The sequence below is a fragment of the Zingiber officinale genome, chromosome 4B, assembly GCF_018446385.1.
Source record: "Zingiber officinale cultivar Zhangliang chromosome 4B, Zo_v1.1, whole genome shotgun sequence".
Taxonomy (NCBI): domain Eukaryota; kingdom Viridiplantae; phylum Streptophyta; class Magnoliopsida; order Zingiberales; family Zingiberaceae; genus Zingiber; species Zingiber officinale.
This window is the reverse complement of record NC_055993.1, coordinates 109022239-109042881: the sequence shown is the minus strand read 5'-3', so window position 1 is coordinate 109042881 and position 20643 is coordinate 109022239. Positions and strand designations below refer to the sequence as shown.

The window sequence follows — 20643 nt, the reverse complement described above, 5'->3', positions numbered from 1 at the left end:
TATAGTCAAATATATTTAGGACATTTACACATATTTAGAATTTAAAATTTTTTATGTAGATGAAAATTTCTCTAGGAAATTATATTTGAAAAAAATACAAAATTAAATTAATTTTAAAAATAGTTATCACATTTCAATATTTGCTGGCTTAGGAAATAATTCATAAAAGGTCACGAAGGACAATGATTTAGAAATAAATAAATGGAGAGTATTAAAAAATTAATTCAAGCTGTTGCAAGTAGAATGGGGCCAGTATCAAAAGTATAGGGGTTATTTTAATAATGTTAAAATTTTAAAGAGTATGCTGAAAAATAAGTAAAACTTTGGGCCATTTTGAAAAACTATCTTCCCATTACCCTGGTAAGAGCGAGCACCCAGGTGACACACCCAGCCGTGGCCGCCTCACGCCGCCACTCACCTCAACTCGCGGCCTCGCCGCCCGCACGGCGATCACAGTAATTTTTTTCCTCCAGCCGCCTCCTCGGCCATCTCCACCGTCCGTCCCTCCGCCTCCTTCCACCCGACTCCGGGCGTCATATAATCCGCCTGTGGACGACTCCGACCTCTCGGCGCCATACCCTACTGCACTATTCATCGAAGACGACGACGAATGACCAGCACCAGAAGGAACAGCCGAACAGGTCTCCTTCCGTCTCACTTTTGAGGAAGTGCATTATATTGGACTCGGATGCCTTTAGGTTCATATTGCTTGTCTGTTTATAGGATTACATTAGAGAACTAGTAGATTTAGTTAGCTTTGTTGCAAGGTCTATAAACCAATTATATTACTTAACATCTTCTGTCGACCAAATGTATTGTTTAACCTATTCAATGGTCTAATTAAATGACCAGTATGTTACTGTGATTAGTTGGTTAATCCCCTTTTGAGCTAGGTTCATGTGGTTGATTGGGTTCCCTTTCTTTTAGCCTGTTTCTTTGGTTCCTCCATCTCAAGCTTGGCCTATGTGGAGAGCAAGCACATACCATCACTCCACTCCCAAATATGCAAGTCAAGTTCGGGTGTCTTTGCTGGAACTTTAGTGCTTATGTCTTTGGTGGGTGGAACGTTATGGAATAGTACAATAGAGTCAATAGAGTCAATTTCTGCAACAAATTTCTTGCGCATCTTAGTACTTCAACAGGAAAACAAGAATGTTGTCAAAGTTATTTCCAACAGCACAGAGATCACTAATTGAATCTCGAATGTTGATCCACACATGTCACTGCAGCTCATTGTTTCTGCATTACCTCACTGTTTTGAACATGTTTCTGCACATACAATCAGCTATAGCATCAACATATTACTACAGTTCATAGTTTGCAATTACAACTTAATCAACATATTTCTCGTGCCTTTCAATACTTCAGCAGGTTAGGTAAGGTGTTATCACAATTATTTCTAACAATAAAAGATCTTCAAATGCTTTCTTACTGAATTTAAAAATTAGCTCTGCAGAGTTGGTACACAATTTATACTACCTTGTCTGTCTTCTGTAGCTGTATTTCTGATTTCACCACTGCTAAATCTCCATTTCAGAATTTCTGCATTTCTGATCACTCATACTGCAGAATTGATCTCATTTTCCAGTTCACAACTTCCACATTTTATCTACTACTGATTCTACTTTTATTCTTAAAACTATGTTACATCACCTCTCATATCCAGCAATTCCCTTAATTCCGCTTTCCAACTTGTCAAACGTTTCTCAAATTAGTTTCTGGAATCACTGCTAAACAACATCCTCCATTATTCAGCAGTTTCAGCCCTTGTTTCTGATTTTTGAAACTGTTCAAAGGGTTTGTCGATTGCAATTTCTTCAATATACAAAGTTGTGGCACCATGTTTCAATGCTTCATTAATATAATGATGCTCTCTACAATGGCAATTCGAATTCCAACTCATAATAATCAAACTCCATATCCTCAAATTCCTTTGCTGATTTCTGGCACAACAGTTGCAGATTTTTCATTTTTTACTGCAACACATGCAAATTTAGCTGCATTTCACATTTCCTACTCTAAACCGGACTGTTTATTAACACCAGCAATATTCAGATGTAATCATAATTCCTAACATTCCTTCATCTTTCTTTACTGATCACCATATTCTTTAAATAGCAGAACTCTTAGTTAGTAACAGAATTCAATATTTCCAAAGCCTTATTCCAACATATGCCATCTAGAATATTCAATGTATCAACATAGTATCGAATCTCAAAATACAAAACAATTTGATCTTGCTCTTAACATAATTAAGTTCTAATAATGGTTAAGTTAAGCAGAGCATTCATTCAAAACAAAATTTCCAGAATTTTGCATCCCTGCACATCCTAAAATTAGCCCTTCTCAACCATTTTCAAGAGCTTGATCCATTTCTGAATTATACCGAATTCATACACCTCCCCCACACTTAATCCTTTGTTGTTTTGGCCAAATTGTTCATTATATAACAATCAAAGTATCCATGTCCAAAAGATTAAGAAATAAGAGAAATTGAAATGATATGATGATTAACAAGAAGAATTAGCAAGACATTGTGTGAAGTAGGAGTAACAAATAGATTCACCTTCATAACATGATTCAATTCATTGAATTGTGATTTTGAAAGAATCAAAACAAGTTCTAGAGTGTAATAACACAAGAGCATCACTCAATTAAGGCTCATCCTAACTAGGCATGAAAAAGTATCAATCCAATTTACCAATCAAGTGTCCATTATTAAATAGAAACCGTGAGAAAATTAAAAGCTCATTATTGGCATTAAGCCTCAAAAATAGATTCTCAAATCTAGCTCACTTTCCCTACTTCTAACATGTTAAAGAAAAATTGCTAGGGATGTCATTTCCTTATTCACACTCAAAATCAGATGCAATAAGAAAACTACCAACTGTAAACATAACTAAATGCAATAAGAAAATCAACATTTGTATTCAAAAGATTAATTAAAGAAAAGACTAAACATAAAGCACGAATTGGAATGCACAAGGAAATTAAGTTAGAACAAACTCTCCTTTTTCCCGGTGGTTGAAGAAGATTTAGCAAAAGAACCCACGCCGGTAGAGGTGTCATTATGGTTCCACTAAATTTTTTTTATTCTTCATTTTTCTTTTCAAAAGTCTTTCTGGAGGGCGGAGGCGGTTTAGTTCAAGCATCCACTCCGGGAGCTTATTTTCTCCTACAACATCAATCGAAGAAAACACCTCCCACACACTTATGGGATAAAAAGAAAATAGGAGAATATTAGTTTGGGTAGAAAATATATCAAGAAATGAATCACATCTAACAAAATCAATAAATGGTACCTCTATTAAATTTTCTGATATATCACAAGAAATACTCACCTTGTCATGTTGAAAGGTACCTGGAGTGCTGATTGTTACCTCTTCCTCATCAAGTAATGGTTCAAGCTCTGATAGTGAATGCACAACTTCATGTAGTGATTCTTGGGTGCTTGGCTCCATAGCACAAGTCCCTACACTTACATCCTCATCATCATCAAATCCAGGTGATTCTTGAGTTAATGCTTCCAGTAAGCAATCTCTTACACTTAAATCATCTTCAACATCAATACCTGCATCATTTCCAACATCTAAAGCAACCATATCAGTAGAATCAAAAGTATGATCAACTACATCATCACAACAATAAAAAATACTTAAAGAATCTAGTGAAGTAGTAGATGCAGTGTCAGGCCTGACAAGAGCTCCACAATCCACCTCCTTACTGGCGCTTTGTGTTTGTAACTGAAGAATGGATGATGCGATTTAATCTAATTATGTATATCTGTATCCTTGAGAATTGCTGCTCTTAATGCTCACTCATTTGTTGCATAATCTCCCTGAGTTTCCATGTTGACTCATCCATCTGAGGTTCGTTTTGTTGAAAATGATATGGCACAAAAGATGTTGAAACCTCTTGAAACCCATATGAATTCTGATAAGCTGGATATGACTCAATAAATTGTCCTTGTGCACTTTCATACCTGAAACATGAATTATCCACTCAATTAGCGTTATAAGCATTTGAAAATGACTCATACCTATTTTGTTGTTCCATTGTTGGGTAAATTTGATACTTAGGCTGAAAACACTGACTCTCCATTTCACCTCCAAAATTCTGAAAATATGGATCCATGCTTCTGAAATCTCCTGTTCTTAAACTATACACTAACAATCAATATTAGTAGATTCAAGAGCATAAAATTTCAAACACATGAAAATATGAACATTTAAAGCACTTAACAATTCAAGAATAAGCCAACAAGAAAATACAAAAAGAATAGCAATCAAATCAATCAAGATGCTAACAATAAAATCAATCAAAACAAAAATTAACACACGCTACTAGTTATGATTCCCTGACAACGACGCCAAAATTTGGTGTTGGCAATTTTGCATGTCACGTGACACATCAAATTAATAAAGATTGGAAAACTCAACTAAACTAAATAAAACGCGTGTAGTAAGGAGTCTCAAGTCGTATTTTTCCAAGGATAACTAGTTAGTCAGTGAGTGCTCTAGAATTGATTCAAATTTAATTCTTACCTTAACAAGATCAATGAAGCTTCTCTATTTGATTCACATTGCAAATTAAATTCATCCCATTCTCAGAAATGCACTAGATCAAATTAAAAATGGCTCAAAGAAATGTGGTTCTCATCCAAGCATTTTCCACTTCATTTTATCAAACTAACTTCAATCAGGTTCGGATTTTAAAACATCCATTAAATCAAATAATTCACTTACCTCACCTTCAATTCTCAAACTCAATAACAAGTAACTCCAAAAGCTTAAACACACTTATAGAAATCAAACTAGCATCCAATTCATGATCTAAATCTGTTTCAACAATTAAATTCAAACACCAATCAAACTGATGTCGAACAAAGGTAACAATCAAAGCCCAAGTCATTGCAAACTAATTAGATAGCTATAACAAGGATTGGATTGCAGAAATTCATACAAATCAGAACTGCAAGTCAGAAAATAGAATTTGAATTGCAAAAGAGATTCAAACAAAACGAAATGGCAAAGAAATGAATCAGATCTGAGGATCTGAGCAATCTCAATGTAAGAAAAACTAAATTGCAAAAGAAATAAACGTTCGCACAAACTCAGATCCATGCCGAAAGCTTCTCCTCCCTATCGTGGGACAGAACCACCTTTGGGAACGCCTCTTGGGTAGTATGCTTTGAATCTCGAGCTTCCAACTAATCCATCCGATTATTCATAGCCACTGGGAACGCCTCTCGAGCTCACAACCGGGTGGAGTTCTCAACGCACGAAGAAACAGAGGCTGAATCTGGAATTTGCTTCATCCAAACGATTGATCAGATCACTCAAGTGCAACAGATGTAGTGGGATTCGGATTGCAATCGGAGCTTCTGGGAACGCCTCTCGAGCTCCGATTGATGATGGAGATCACAGATCTGGGAACGCCTCTTGCCTGTGACCGCGGATGTGAATCAGAAATCAAGCTCGTGGACTGGGAACGCCTACTGCAACTCTCTGTACCTTCGGACACTGAACGTCGGAGCTCAGGAATCGCCATCGGTGAAGAATGCTAGCATCCGGATCTGGAGTGAAGAACGGGAACTGCGGCCGTCGCTGAGAAGAAGAAGAAGGAACAGTGTTGTGTCGCGAACGCCCGAGCCCAAGGAGTACTATAGTTTCTCGCGACATATAAACTCTTCTCAAATCTGATCAGACGGCTAAGAATGCTCTGATCTTGATCAACGGTGGAGACATCTCAGATCGGAATAGAAAGCTCTGGATATTCATCAACGACTGAGATGTGCTTCCTCTTAGCTTGGATGGACCAGATCCTTGACAGATGGCTCAGATCTATCCAATCTTCAATGGACGACTACAATTGTTCTGGAGCTTGATCGCCTCGTTTCGCCCAAGATTTAATCGTAAATGTGGTCTGATTTAATTGAGTCCATGACCCTTTTGATGCCTACAACGAAAATATCAAAATATTAGCATCAAATATCATGAAAATAAATTAATTTGTAATTAAGTCCAAGATAAATGTAATTATCAAATGTGATGTAGATATGAGTTCAATCTATAAGAAAATCATTAAAAACTTACATTATGAATCAAGATAATATGGTCAAAATCATGGTTATCACCCGGCCACCAGTACATCGCCGGCCAACCGGGACGCCTTCTCTGGCCACAGAATGTTGTCGTCAGCATATCCCCACGGCCCAAGCCCGGCTCGGATGGAAATCGCAACCCTGTCGTGATTTTGGCCAAGTGTGCTGCTAATCAGCGATCCTAACCCCGACGGCGACTCGATCACTGACCTGCGACCCTGTGATGGTCTCCTACTACTGTGGTACAGTCGTCGGAGCTCCTTTGCAGTGACCAAACCATCGGCCACAAGGAGATTTCCAGGAAAAACTCATTCCGAAGATTTCTAGCCAAACAGTCACCTTTGTGACTCATTGCATGCGGCATGTTCAGAGACGAGAAAACATAAAGCAATTCCTAATGCTATGATACCAATGTAGGAATTATATATTAATTTCACAAAATAATTAAACACTTATAGCGATCTCTCGTGGATCTACAATCGGCGATGGCATGGCTTGTTGTCGAAAGAACGATCACAAAATTAAAAAACTCTCCGCAATTCCACGAACCAAATCTCACCACCTCGAATGTTCTCCCAGTCCTATCTATTCTCAACACACTTCGTTGTGTTTCTTCTTTCTGTGAATGATCCTTGGACGCACCCCTTATGAATAGAAATAACCCAAAGGTATAAGGGACAATTTGCCCCTAAGAAGTGGGCAACGTGGGCTTCGCCCACATTCCCATTTCCTACAAATGTATGTTGCGATTTTTTAGATTCTAGCACCGGAGGACCTCCACCCGAACTAGGGCATGCCACGTCATCGTGTCAGCACTGATACATCATGTTTGGAGGGTGAGAAACCGTAGCATGTTTAATGGGATGCAATTTGATGGGAAGCTGGTATTCAAGAAGACACAAATACCTGCTTATTGGACGCTCGATGTCTACTCAGAGCAAGTACTCGCACATGGATATATACTTTTTTGGGCATGTAGTATTTTGATTATTACCCTATTACATATACACACATGCATTTTGCTACACATATAGGTTAGGTAGGGTTGTGAGGGCATGCATTTTTTGTTGTGTCGTATGTGAGATTGTACACTTTTAGCGGTAGCATAGCTAGAGAGCATGCATTTTTAGTTGATAGAGAGCATCTATATGCATAGGCTCTGGCAGAACCAATGACAATTTTGGAGGCTTACATCTTACACATGCATAGAGTTTTTGGAGTGTCTTAGTGATCTACTGGCCTTGGTAATTTACTCAGCTGAATCATTTGGATTAGCAAGAGTAGTCAGCCTAAGTAGCAGTAGTAGATATTGGAAATATAATCCAAATTTCACATTAGGAAGATATGGAAAAGATTATCAGTTTAAAACTTAAAACAATGAATATAGCTAGCTCCATTGGCATATGACCTTTTAGGTAGAGCTAAAAAATTAAAACGATTAGCTCAGACAATATCATATCATTGTGGAGATATATGAATTCTTTTAGTCCTGACAAATGGTATCATAGTCATGGTCTAAAACAGATGTCATGTGGGATAGACCCAACCCCCAGGCTGGGTCTAAACTGGACCCGACCTAGTAGGGTTATGGTTCCAGCCCAGATTAACCGTCAATTTAATTTCTATCTGTGTTTTTGTTTTTTAAATTTCTATATATTTCTTAAAAATTAATTTGTTGGTGTAGAGATTCAAACTAAGGTATTCTAGATTAGAAATAACCATTCTAACCAACTACACTACTGCTATTAGGTGGCGTTTGGTTTAGGGATTTGAGAATGAGGGAATCGATTCATTCTCAAAACCTTGTGTTTGGTTGATGGGAATGGAATTAAGATTTTGGAATGAAATCCAAAAATTTGGGTATGGATGAAACTCACCCTCTCCCTTGGGTTTTGATGGAATGAGAATGAAAATTAAGTTTTGGACGAAAATATCTTTAGTATATTTATTCAACTTTTCTTTCATTTCACCCTCTCTCTCCTTGTTCTCTCTCATCATACTTTCTCTCTTCTCATTCTATCATCATACTTTCTCTCTCAACATACTTTCTCTCTCCTCATGCATTTTGGTACGTAGTCATATTTAGGTATGCCAAACACCTATTTTCACTTTATAGGATATTTAGAACTAGGGGCACTACTTCGAACTGACACAATCTCAAGTATGTACCCTAGTAAAAAGAAATACATAGTATCTTATCTGGAGACATCAGTTACATGGGACATCACATGGGGGATTCCTACATACTATTAAACTTTTACAGAGACGGGTCTCGACACTGTTGGCAAGGTATACCCCCTATTCAAATGCAGTCAGACTCAAATTCTTCATATGCGTGGAGACCGCTCCTGAGACAGTAGAGATGGACACTAGAGACTAGGGTGAGTGTCTAGATGGACATATGGAGTGGAGTATTGGCTTGGAGAGAGCATGTTTCGAGGAGTATCTCGCCAGTCCATATGGAGTGTTAATAGATATCTACTCTAGGAGAGGGTGTGTGTGAGTGATGAGGAGTGAGACCACATGAGGGGGAGAGTGTGTTGTGTAAGTGGTGAGACGTGAGGCCACATAAGGAGTACACTATATGGAGTGTGAGTCATGATTAGAGAGAGTCCTAATGATGAGGATGTATAGGTGAATAGCTCCATTTTGAAATGATATATCTAGTTTGCAGCAAACGACTCACGGTAAAGACATTCTAAATTCGTTTATGGCTAAGGTTTTGTCAAAAAGTCTAAAAGGGTAAATAGACGCACCAAAAATATTTATCTATTACGCATCAAATGGTTTACGGTAAAGACACAACAAATATGTTAATAGATGATCACTTATTAATAGTGACTAGGGGATGGTCGGGCAGTACAACTAGAGATACCATATGCTAAGGATATTGAGCTCATAGCACGATCATACACATATGCGTCCTCAACTTACCAGAGGACCCACATCACCCCTAGTGTCCTTAACTTACCGGAGGACTCAGACCACCCCTAAAGGATGGAGGACAAATATTGAGGATGTTTGATGGAGGATAGACATTAAGGATGCTTTGGTACATGTAGCATTGAGACACACCGGTATCTATTTTAATATTGATGACAAAGATTGACCGATGCTTAACCCCTATGGTTATACGGTGGATGGGTAACCGATCAAAGTAGTTTCGATATGAGTTACATAGAGAGTGAAAGTGATGGTACACATCACTTGTACAATATAACTCAGACACCTCTTCAGATCTAACACTTTGTTAGATATGACATGAGAGGGTATTCCTTGATTTTGTATGTTTGTATTTTTTGTTTGATAATATATATTTACTCTTTTTATTAAAAACTATATAAATTTAATTTCCACGATGGAAAATTATAGATTGTAAGATAACTAAATTAAGTCTTCGGGGGCTATATCTTCAAGTTCAATTCATTTGAGGAAGATTATTTTGTTTTTACATATTTGTTAATTAGACAACCATTTCTTAAAATTTAATAGGACATGCATATTCCTTCATTAATTGTCTTTTTATTTTATATCAATAGGTAATGAGTTCTTGTCCGTCTTACTCTTTAATGCTTCGAACACATTGCTAATAAATTTTTGCGAATTCTATCCTAACTCTTAGTTCATAAAAATAATATAATTCTTCTTTAAATATATATAGTTAGCTAGGATGATATGATTGTGATTCTTATATCATATGTATACATTAATTACATGCATGTACATGCATGCATTCTAATTGGAGGATAAAAAATTCTAACTGGCCAAATTCTGGCCAACAAGAATTACTGTTTATATAATATGTCATTCTTAAATTTAGTAGTATATGATATTGTAATGGTTATATATTGTTCTTAAGTTTTCTGTTCATATATATATATGAGATAATTTTTAAAATATAATTCTCCTATATATTATTTATTTATTTCATTATTATTTATTTATTTGGTTTGTATTACAAACTGCCCGAAGATAGAGGTGGTCGGAAGTTACGTCTCATGCTTTGGAAATTAAGCTGACACACAATTACTGACTGGGCTGGCCAGCTGGGTGCTGCTCGACTGCAGGGGCGGCGATCCCCAGCTACAGGGACAGTACTGGCAGTACAACGAAGGCTTAGGCTAAGGCGGCAATGGAGCACTTTGTATAACATAAATGAGCTTTCATGAATATGTACTGTCATTGAAACGCCGCCCATTGTCTTCACGGAGTGTCCAATTAGTCAGGAAGGTGTTAGTTTTACTATAATAAAACAAGGGATCAATTTGTTTCGAGAGGCTAGGCCCAGTACTACCTAAGGCGAATGATGAGGCTGGTCAAACTCTTCCTCTAATTAGTAGAGAGAAAACGAATCAAATATGTAAAATAGAAGACAAGGATGAATGAGTAGGCTCAAATTGCAAGAAGAATAGTTAGTCTGATTCGGGGAAGACTTCTCAAGTACGAATTGGATGTGTTAAGCATGTAACAAGGCTCACTTCAAATCTTCCAATCACGCCAACAAGATAGGGTTTGGCCACTCAAAAACATTTTTTTTAAAAAAACATTTTATCATCCATTAATTTTATGATTTATCTTCCTTTATATAATCTGAGACTAATATTGAGAAGCATCTAAAATAAACATAATCATCTTTTGCTACAATTGAAATACCGTCCATTGCCCTTAAATGTTAATTCTAAAAAATATATATATATTTATAATGATTGAATTACTAGTAAAATAGAGTGTCATATAAAGAGTTGTGCTTTCGGAATTATTTTAATCAGCGTAATATGAGTCTGGATCATCTATCCTAGGATTAATTAGTCGGTAACATATGAATATCAAGTATAAAAAAAAATTGAAACATATCCCATTTCTCCATGGTTATGATGTGATGATAAATGATGGAATGGACTTATTAGGTAATGAGGTTTTGAATTTCATCCAAAAATATATTATATATGAAAAGTTCGAATGATACTACGCCAAGGGTGCGTTTGGTTCAAATTATCATGTATAACTTTGGTTATGTGATTACCCGGTAATCACATAATTAAGGTTATGGAGAATAAAACATAACCAAATATTGTTTGGTTCAATCTAAGTAATGTAACAAAAACTTGTTTATTTGAAGGTTTTAATGAATAACATAACTTAATATTTTACTATATTACCCTCAGTTACAAAATCAACTATACTTAATTTTAATTCTACGTTTTTTTACTTTTTCTTTTTCATGTTTTTCTTTATTTATATTTTTTTTTTTTGATGTTTTTTATTTTTTCCCCATTTTTTTAAAAGTTTTTTTACTTTTTTTTTATTTTTTAAGTTTTTTTATTTTTTTAAGATTTTTAATTTTTTAAATTTTTTTATTTTTTATGTTTTTTACATTTTCCCTATTTTTTTTTATGTTTTTTAACGGTTTTTTTTATTTTTTATTATTTTTTATTTTTAAAATTTTTTTACGTTTTTATTTTTTTTATGTTTTTTATTGTTTTTCTCATTTTTTAATGTTTTTCTATTTTTTAAGTTTTTTTACAATTTTTTATTTTTTAAATTATTTTTTATAGTTTTTTATTTTTTATAGTTTTTTATTTTTTATAGTTTTTTATGTTTTTTTAAATTTTATTTTTTAAAATTTTCTGATTTTTCTTTATGCTTTTCTTTTTTTTGTCATATTTTTATTTTGAGTAAAAAAAATTTGTTACCCCGAGAATCAAGAAAAATCTTAATTTTTTGAGGTTTTCCGATTCCTAATTGCATGCCCCTTTTGCTAACGTATCGGCACGGAACATTACTCAGGAATCATCAATTACCTAAATCAAACAGGATTTTTATTGATAACCTTGGATGGATAATCAAGATTATCCAGAATAACCCCCAACCAAACGCACCCTAAGAGTCATCTACATTTCTTGGGCTGATAATAGAAAACTAGGGGTGTAAATGAACTAAGCCGCACACGAGTTGATCGAAGCTCGATTCGATAAAAGCTCGTTTGAGCTCGTTTAATGAGGATCGTTAAGATAAACAAACTAAGCTCAAACTTCGTAATATTCGGCTCGTTAACTCGTGAACATGTTCGTTAAGTTCATTAAGCAACTTTTAAATAAAAATATAATAGTTTTGATATTGAATTTATAGATTTTACACTCTACTTATGAAAAATATAGACAAATATATTAAATTTATTTATTAGAATAAAATTATAAATTTTAATAATAATATTATAATTTTCTCTAAATATATAATTTAATTTTTAATGAATATTTAAATTTATAATTTATATTTATTAAGCTCGTTTAGGTTCGATAAAAGTTCGAATAAACTCGTGAGTTATGAATATATTCGTTAAATAAAACTGGAGCTCGGTTCGATTATAAATAAGTCAAGCTCAAATATTCAAGAGTTCGGCTCGACTCGGCTCAATTATATCCCTATAAAAATCACTCATGGAACAAGTTCATCATCTCTAGAATTAAACGAATTTTAAAAACTAAATGCCTATCTCCATGATCATCCATGCATACTGCTAACTTATGGATTCGAATCTCACCGAACACATTATACTCTATAAATTTGAATTACGTATGTCATTAAGTCATCCATCAAAACTCATGCGATTTATTCAGGTGATAAAAATTTTTTATACGGCTAGATCAATCGTTTCATATTACTCAGATAGTAATGGTTGGATCCACAAACGCAGCCCATCAAAAAGATTTTGACAGCTGTGGGATTTGAACCCACGCCCTTTCGGACCAGAGCCTAAATCTGGCGCCTTAGACCACTCGGCCAAACTGTCTTTATGTTATAAGAAACGATATTTAATTATTTATATTTTTATATTTGGGTGGGCCATTCCTTCCTACCTCTGGAATAGAAGTACGTTTCAATGCGATTAAACATTTTACTTTGTTTACCCTAAAGCATGATTTGGTGAAAACGGCGTCAGGTGTTACCATATAAGATTTTGAGATCAAAATTTGACATGTCTAAGTATACTTTCATTCATACCTTGTTATCTCTTCCATGTTGATCTGGGACAAATGAATCATTTTTTACCACATGATTTGATGAAAATGAAAAAAAAATACTCCAAATAATTCAATTTAGTTTTTTGTTTGTCTGTTTTTATTCTCATGAGCTAATAATTATTCTAAGGTATAGTATTTATTCATGATTTATTTTTTCTATGTTCATCCTAAAATGAATTGGTGGAGAGCCAAGTACAATTGCCTTTTGCCAATTTATTTGTTTGTTTTCGTTTCTTTAATTTTATAAACAATTCTTGCATTCATTTTGAGGACTTTAATTTGCAAATAAGGCTAATCGGTTCAAAACCCAATCAATTTAATCGAAATTAAACAAATAAAGAAAATCGAACTAATGAAACAAATTGACATACTATATTGATAAAATATCGATTGATTTAATTTTTAACTAAATTAATCAAAATTTTCAACAATAATATATTTCAAACTTTTCAAACTTTTAAATCACGGACTTGTCCTTATTTAGGGATCATTCAAAATTATAAGTTAATACTATCACTCATTTAAATAACAATTGTAAAAATTATAAAATGGGAATTAAATAAATAATTTAATCAAATTAAAAGTTTTAAAATTTAGAAATCAATATTTTCTAAAAAAATTAAATTTTCAATAACAGAATTGAATTTTTATATTTAATTAGTTTGATTGATTAATTCGATTTGAACTTTCCTTAGTTGCTCACTTGCTCTAATTCAGTTTCCTTTTTTTTTTTTATTTCATTAGCTTGTTAAACTGATTGATTAATTATTTTCATATTTAAGCTGATTAATTTCTTAGCCTAATTTCAATATTTGAGTATTCGAATTTTCCAAATCATGGCATGTTCAGGATAAGTTGTTGGTTGCTGACAAAGTCTTCCCGCATATATCTTCAATCTTTTGTTCAAATGTAGATATGTTACATTAAGGGTCTCTCTAATATCGATCTCATATATATGGAGGGAGGTATATATAAATACATAGATGTTAGACGTATAGTGAAATAAATTTCAGGTCGTCAGTTCTTAAAAATCGATCCCTGATCATTACGTTAGAGATATCATGTGTCCACCGTTTGTGCTATACTCTAGAAGCTTCCATCCTATGTTCAAAATTGCACTTCTCTGGATTCAACTCGTCCATGAGGAACTCAAAGCGATCTTCGGAATCAACAGATCCGGGAATAAGAGTAGACGAAGATTCCAACGTGATAGGATAGAGTAGACGGAGGTTCCAATGTAGGAGAAAAGGTAGTAAATGGAGGTGGCGGAGTGCGAGATTCCAAAGCGGGGAATGGAGGCATCGACGGAGAGATAAAACAAGCAGGGAAGAAAGACATGTTATTGGTTCGAATAGAGAGACGAATGCTGAAAGTAGGGGTTAGTATTTAGTTAAAATAGAAATTGAAGAAACTGAATTTTTTTTAACTAAAATCCGAACTGATCAAATATTTTAATGAAAATCGTACTACAAAAAATCTAGCGTGTAGCAACGGACTTATTCTGTCATTTAGATTTTTGTCGCTGACTCTTTTAGCGATGGAATATACAATTTCATCTCTAATTAACGATGGATTATAAATATCATCACTAAATAGAGTGACAGATTTATATATTCTGTTACTATATTCCTTAGCTAATTAGCGATATTCCGTAAATAAATTAGCGACGGAAAATTATTATTCGTTGCTAATATCCTTAACGGAATTTAGATTTCGTAAACAAATTAGTGACAGATTTATATAAATTCATACGATGCTAAGTGAATATCCATTGCTAATTATCAATGGATATTACATGTTCGTCGCTAATTCGATAAACGGAACTTGTCGATTAATTAGCGACAGATATTTAAATCCATCACTAATTTTCATTAAAAAAAAATTTTATTTTCATTTATTTCCTTGTTTATATCCAAATATAATCAAATACAATTATCACAAATGATTATTTTCACAACAAACTCACAATACAATTTATATCAACAAGCTAACTATACAAAATCACATTAGCAAATATCCATATCAACTTAAACAATATAATCGCTACGTCTGTGGGCACATGACATCTCTTATGTAATGATCAGGGGTCGATTCTCAGGGCACATAGCACAGACGATCATAGGGAATATTGCATAGTACATCCAAAATTTAGACACAAAGTTTATATCATCCATAAAAGACATTCCTATGAAATTCTAATACAAAATAAAAAAGCATTCCTCACTTTAGATTTTGGATATCTGGATTTACTGAAACACAGAGAAAAATTAAAAACTAAGATAAAGGATAACATATCTCAAAATGATCCACTCAGCAGGGGAATCGTCGGGATCCTTTGTCTCCTAAGACTCCAAACGATGCAGGTGTGATATCTGTGAATCAAGAGCGAATGTTACTACAAATGCTTGTATATAGCGAACCTTCTCCTTAGTTCGAGCCTATCGCTCGTAGATCTCCCGTGCCTCTTCATCCCTCTTAACCATCGTCTCCTCCAATGACGAGAGTCGAGTCCACAAATCCTGATTTTTCACCCGCAATGCTTGTACCTCACTAGATGAGGAGGAGGAATTAGGACGCCCCCTAATCCCTAGAGCCCTCATCAGGTCAAAGACAACTTTAATTAGCCTGAGAGCCAAGCCCATAGAGGGAAGTATTTTTCCTTCCATCGATAACATCATAATAAATATCATTAACCTCATTGGTGGAAAGATATTGTGATCCCTCTCCCTCTACACCAGGCTGAGACACTTGTGCAACTCTAATGGGCATTGTTCCTTGTGTCAAAATAATAATTTTATTAATCTCTAAATAAAATCTACAAATATATTCACGACTATTCACGACTGTTAATATTTTTACGTTAATTGCTAAGGAATGTCAATCAACAAATGACTTATCCTTCTTCTTATTGGTCTTATAAATATCTCCCAACAAGTGGAAGGTAATTCAACCCAAATTTGGGCACAAAGAATGCAAGTACATTAAAACTAATAAAAAAGTATATGTAAAAAAAAATTATATAACTTAATTTTAAACTTACCAAGTCAAAGACATGCTCACGAATGCTTTGTAGATTCGATGCTTGTCCCAACAGGCTTTGAATTGTGATTCCTCGAGCAATCGCTAAATTGGATTGTCAATGCTGGGCAGCCCAAATGGCTCTCCAAACGTCCCAAACTACATCAAGAATCTCAGATAGCCTGGTACTCCCCTACCTCCACTTGTATAACATGTCCCTGTACAGTTTAGCACAGTAGTTGTCCCTTTTTTTTTTTAAATTCAGCTTTGTGGCCCTCCTCCCAAACATACTTACCAGGAATTTTAAGAATTTGGCTTCTGCAACAATAGATTTTGAGAATTAATATCATGTTAATTTTAAACTATAAAATATTTTTTATGTTCAAAATACTTACCAGGAATTTACCATAATAGAAGTCTTTCATGTCTTGATCTACAAGCCTCCTTATAATATCAAATGGGGGCAATCGTTCTTTAAACCTCTTGGATATGTAGGTTGCAACCGATGGCCATCTAGGACAAAGATGTATGGGAAAAAATTATATATGAGATATGTGTAATAAATAAAAAGAAAATTAAGTACTAGAATAATTACTAAATACATAAATACTTACTGGTCACCAACAAGACTCAAAACAATCTAGTCACCATTTACTCTATGTCTTGGCGGCATAATTATATATGCAAAATCATAGTATAAGACATACACATTTGAAATAATAATGTATTTTAACTAGGGAGATGAAAAAAAATATACATATAATATATCATAACATTGTTACTAATTTTTAATCACCTAATGTCATTCTAAATCAACTAAATTAATATTTTATAAGTTCTTATCGCTAGACTTCATTATCAACCTCCTCACTACTAGACATCTCTTCATCATCTATTTCCTTATAAGTGACATTAACATCCACAAGTAATTATGAAATGGATTGTATTTTTGAATCAACTGAGTGTATCTTGACTTCTTCATTTTGATATGCATCATAGTTTTAGGTAGTTATAGTGTTCAATATTTTTATATTTGACCGAGGCTTTATTTCACACACTTTAACCATTCATTAGGTCTTCTTCTCTTCATTGATACTCAAGATAGAATACTTCACTAGTTTGTATCACGAAGATGAAAGGCTCAAATTTGTTAAATCTTTTGTTTGTGTTAACCTCAACTAAATTGTAGAAACAATATATTCAGGTACTTGTTCTTAGAGTTGAATCATACCATGAACATCTAAACAATACACACATTTTTAAAGGTAAAGCAGGATACTCAACCTCCATGATTTTCTTAAGTCTACCATAATAATCAAATTGAGTATCATTGTTGTTTGTGGATCCTTTTACGCAAATACCAGAATTATACGTAAGTCTTTGTGAATCCCATTGGGCCACGTGAAATTTGAATCCATTAAAATAATAACCTGAGTAGAATTTATGTTACAGAGAGGTCCTGATGAGAGATTTTTTAGTCTTTCATCTTGCACATTTGATATTCTATGGTTGTTTACCTATACAATAGTTATGATATAAATTAGATGTCTATATAATACAGTTGCATTGTAATAAATAATTTAAGAGCTAACTTATATAAATTTGAAACTAAAATATAAATTCATCCTCTAACTTGTTATCTATCTCACTTGTACTTATTAATAGATTTTGTAGGTGTAGTTATTGTTCTTACAAGTTGTCAAAGAAGGTAATTTGAAGACATATTAGATAACATATCAAATATACAGAAAGCTATGTATGTAGATATACTTGAACTATTACGTTATGTATGGTTTGACCTCTTCATAGTTAGGAGTATATATTTCCTGACAACATGATATTCTTATTCATTTAATCGTCTAGAAACAGTTGCACTCATTATCTTACCAGAAAACTTGAAAATAGAAAGCATCTCTGGATCAATTGGTTGACTATTATCGAAATTTCAAGAACACTTACGATTTAGGGTTTTTATATTATCAACAAAATAATAAGAGTAGAAAAAGTTGCTTCTTCAACCAAATATACATTACATATTGATCCCTCAACTCTTGCTTTGTTACGAATAATTTTTTAATTTCTCCAAAAACCTTTCAAATGGATACATCCATCTGTATTTTACAGGACCACCTAGTTGTACTTCATAAGGTAAATGAATAGGTAGATATTCCATTGAATAAAAAAAAACTATGTAGGAATATGCCTCAAGCTTACAAAGTATCATTGGAATGTCTGTCTGAAGCCGAAGCATATCAGATGTCATAATTGTTGAAACGTGTAGACCAGCTAGAGGGAGGTTAATAAATGACCTGCAAATTTAAGTTACAACTCTCTTGCTTTCTACTTAGCAAGGGCACACATACATTAATTAATAAAAAGAAATAACATAAAAAAAATAAAGGGGACTAAGAATTTACTTAGTTATAACTTGGATAGTTGTTAATCCAGGACAAAATATAGCACACTAACAAAACTCCTTCTTCGACAATGTCGGAGGCAGAGAAGCCTCTTACAATAGTTGAAAGTTCATAACTTGATTATAGAAGTTAATTACAAAGTGTGTTATGAACTCCTAGCTTTGGGGCACTATTTATAGTTCACTGGTCGAAGTGACCGTTTACTGACATGGCATAGCGAAGGCGCCTCCAACTAGTTGAAATTTGATCCACGTACAACGTTGTTTTTCTAATTTGGAGGCAATTGAGGTGCCTCAGTTCATTGGAGGTGTCTCGTTTAGGCTGAGATGGATTTCTGCTCTTATCCTCACTACAATGTCTCTTGGGCGCCAGATGTGCCTCCAACCCCAACTGAGGAGCCTCTAGCACTATTCATGAGAGACTCCTCCAGTCCAATATGAGGCACCTTGAATGATTAATTTCAGCATTGACCATTCTTCATTCCACTCGCTTGGGTGATGCTCCAGTCGTTTGGAGTTTAGTCCACCCGAAACCAACTCCGACCTTCTCCTCGAACAGAATTCCTCCCTACTTCCCATCCTCGGATGCACCGTGCACATCCTTCTCATTCCACAGGTGTACTCTTCCGCAGCTCGTCGTCCCTCGAATGCACTAATCTCGTTATCTCCCTTCCTGTGTCATCATTTTCACTCACTGAGTCTTTTAGTCAACTTTTTATGCTCCTAAGTTCCTATACACTTAGACACAAGACATCAAATACACACAGAACTTAACTTAACTCGGTTGATCAACATCAAAACTAGCTCGTGATACTTATAATAATAACCCTTAAAGTCAAATATCTGAAAAATAGACTAAATTCTGTAAGTATTTGTCAAACATTATTAGGAGGTTGGTCATGAAAAGCTATTGGAAGTAGTCTTTACATGAACATGTGACAATCATGACTCTTAATTCTAAATATTTTTAATTTGCTTGTATCCACACAGCGAGACATATTTAAAGCATATCTATCAGGATATTTGATTGATTTCAACCAAGTACATAATGCTTGTTTATCTTCTTTTGTCCAATATAACAAGTCTTCAGATATTTATCAGTTGTTTCATTATGATGCAACTTAAGTCTATGTACTAATTCTTTTAATTCTTCATATGATTTTGTTGTATCTTTAGTTTTACTATGAACATTCATCATAGTATTGAAGATGTTATCGAAGAAATTTTTCTCAACATGTATCACATCTGAATTATGTCGAATGAATAAATACTTCTAATATCACAGCTCCCAAAATATATTTCTTTTCTTCCAACCACACTTGTTTACTCTAACAATGTACTTATTTATTGTTGGAGTGTATACTGAAAGCCTAAGCTTTGTAAACCTTCATTATGAATAAAGAATCACATTTGGTCTAATTATCTACATTTGTTTGTAGTTGTTCATTTAATTTATATTGTAGATAACATAGTATGTGGTGTCACATACAGAAGATGATGTTATCAGTACCTTATAAATTATAAACAGTAGCTCACGACCAGAATGGAAAGGAACAAACCATTAGAAGGTCGTAGTGTAATTAGGTATTAGTTTATCTTGACTATATAATTACACTAGTACACTCAGAGTGTATTGAGTAGGACCATTTGAGGTCGTTCCTTTTATACTAACTTTATAAAGGAACAAAGACCTCAGTTATTATGGAAGTGTGTGCTCTTAATCCTAATATAATAACAAGCACATATGTTTGATATTTATTTCTTTAATTTATCAATGGGTGAGATTTAGTTCGATGAATCAATAAACCCGATAAATTGGGAAATGGTATCACTCATAGTGTGTGTTGTTGATTATAGAAGGAAACTGTGTCCTAGTGATACTAGGTTGATAATGTCCTCAAGAGGAGCTCATAAAGATTGTCATGTTAAACCCTGCAGTGGACTTAGTCCGACATGATAATAAGGTTGAGTGGTACTACTCTTGGACTTAGATATTAATTAAATGAGTTGTCAGAACTCACTTAATTAGTGGACATTCGATATCTTAAACAGGAGACTAACACACTCATAATAAGAAGGAGCCC

At 34.1% G+C, this 20643-nt stretch overlaps 1 non-coding gene across 1 annotated transcript; it reads right to left on the bottom strand.

Moving 5' to 3' along the window:
* Positions 1–12813: 12813 nt before the first annotated feature.
* TRNAL-UAG lies at positions 12814–12893 on the bottom strand. Its single transcript has one exon. It is a non-coding gene; the product is annotated as a tRNA-Leu (tRNA).
* Between the last annotated feature and the right edge of the window lie 7750 nt (positions 12894–20643).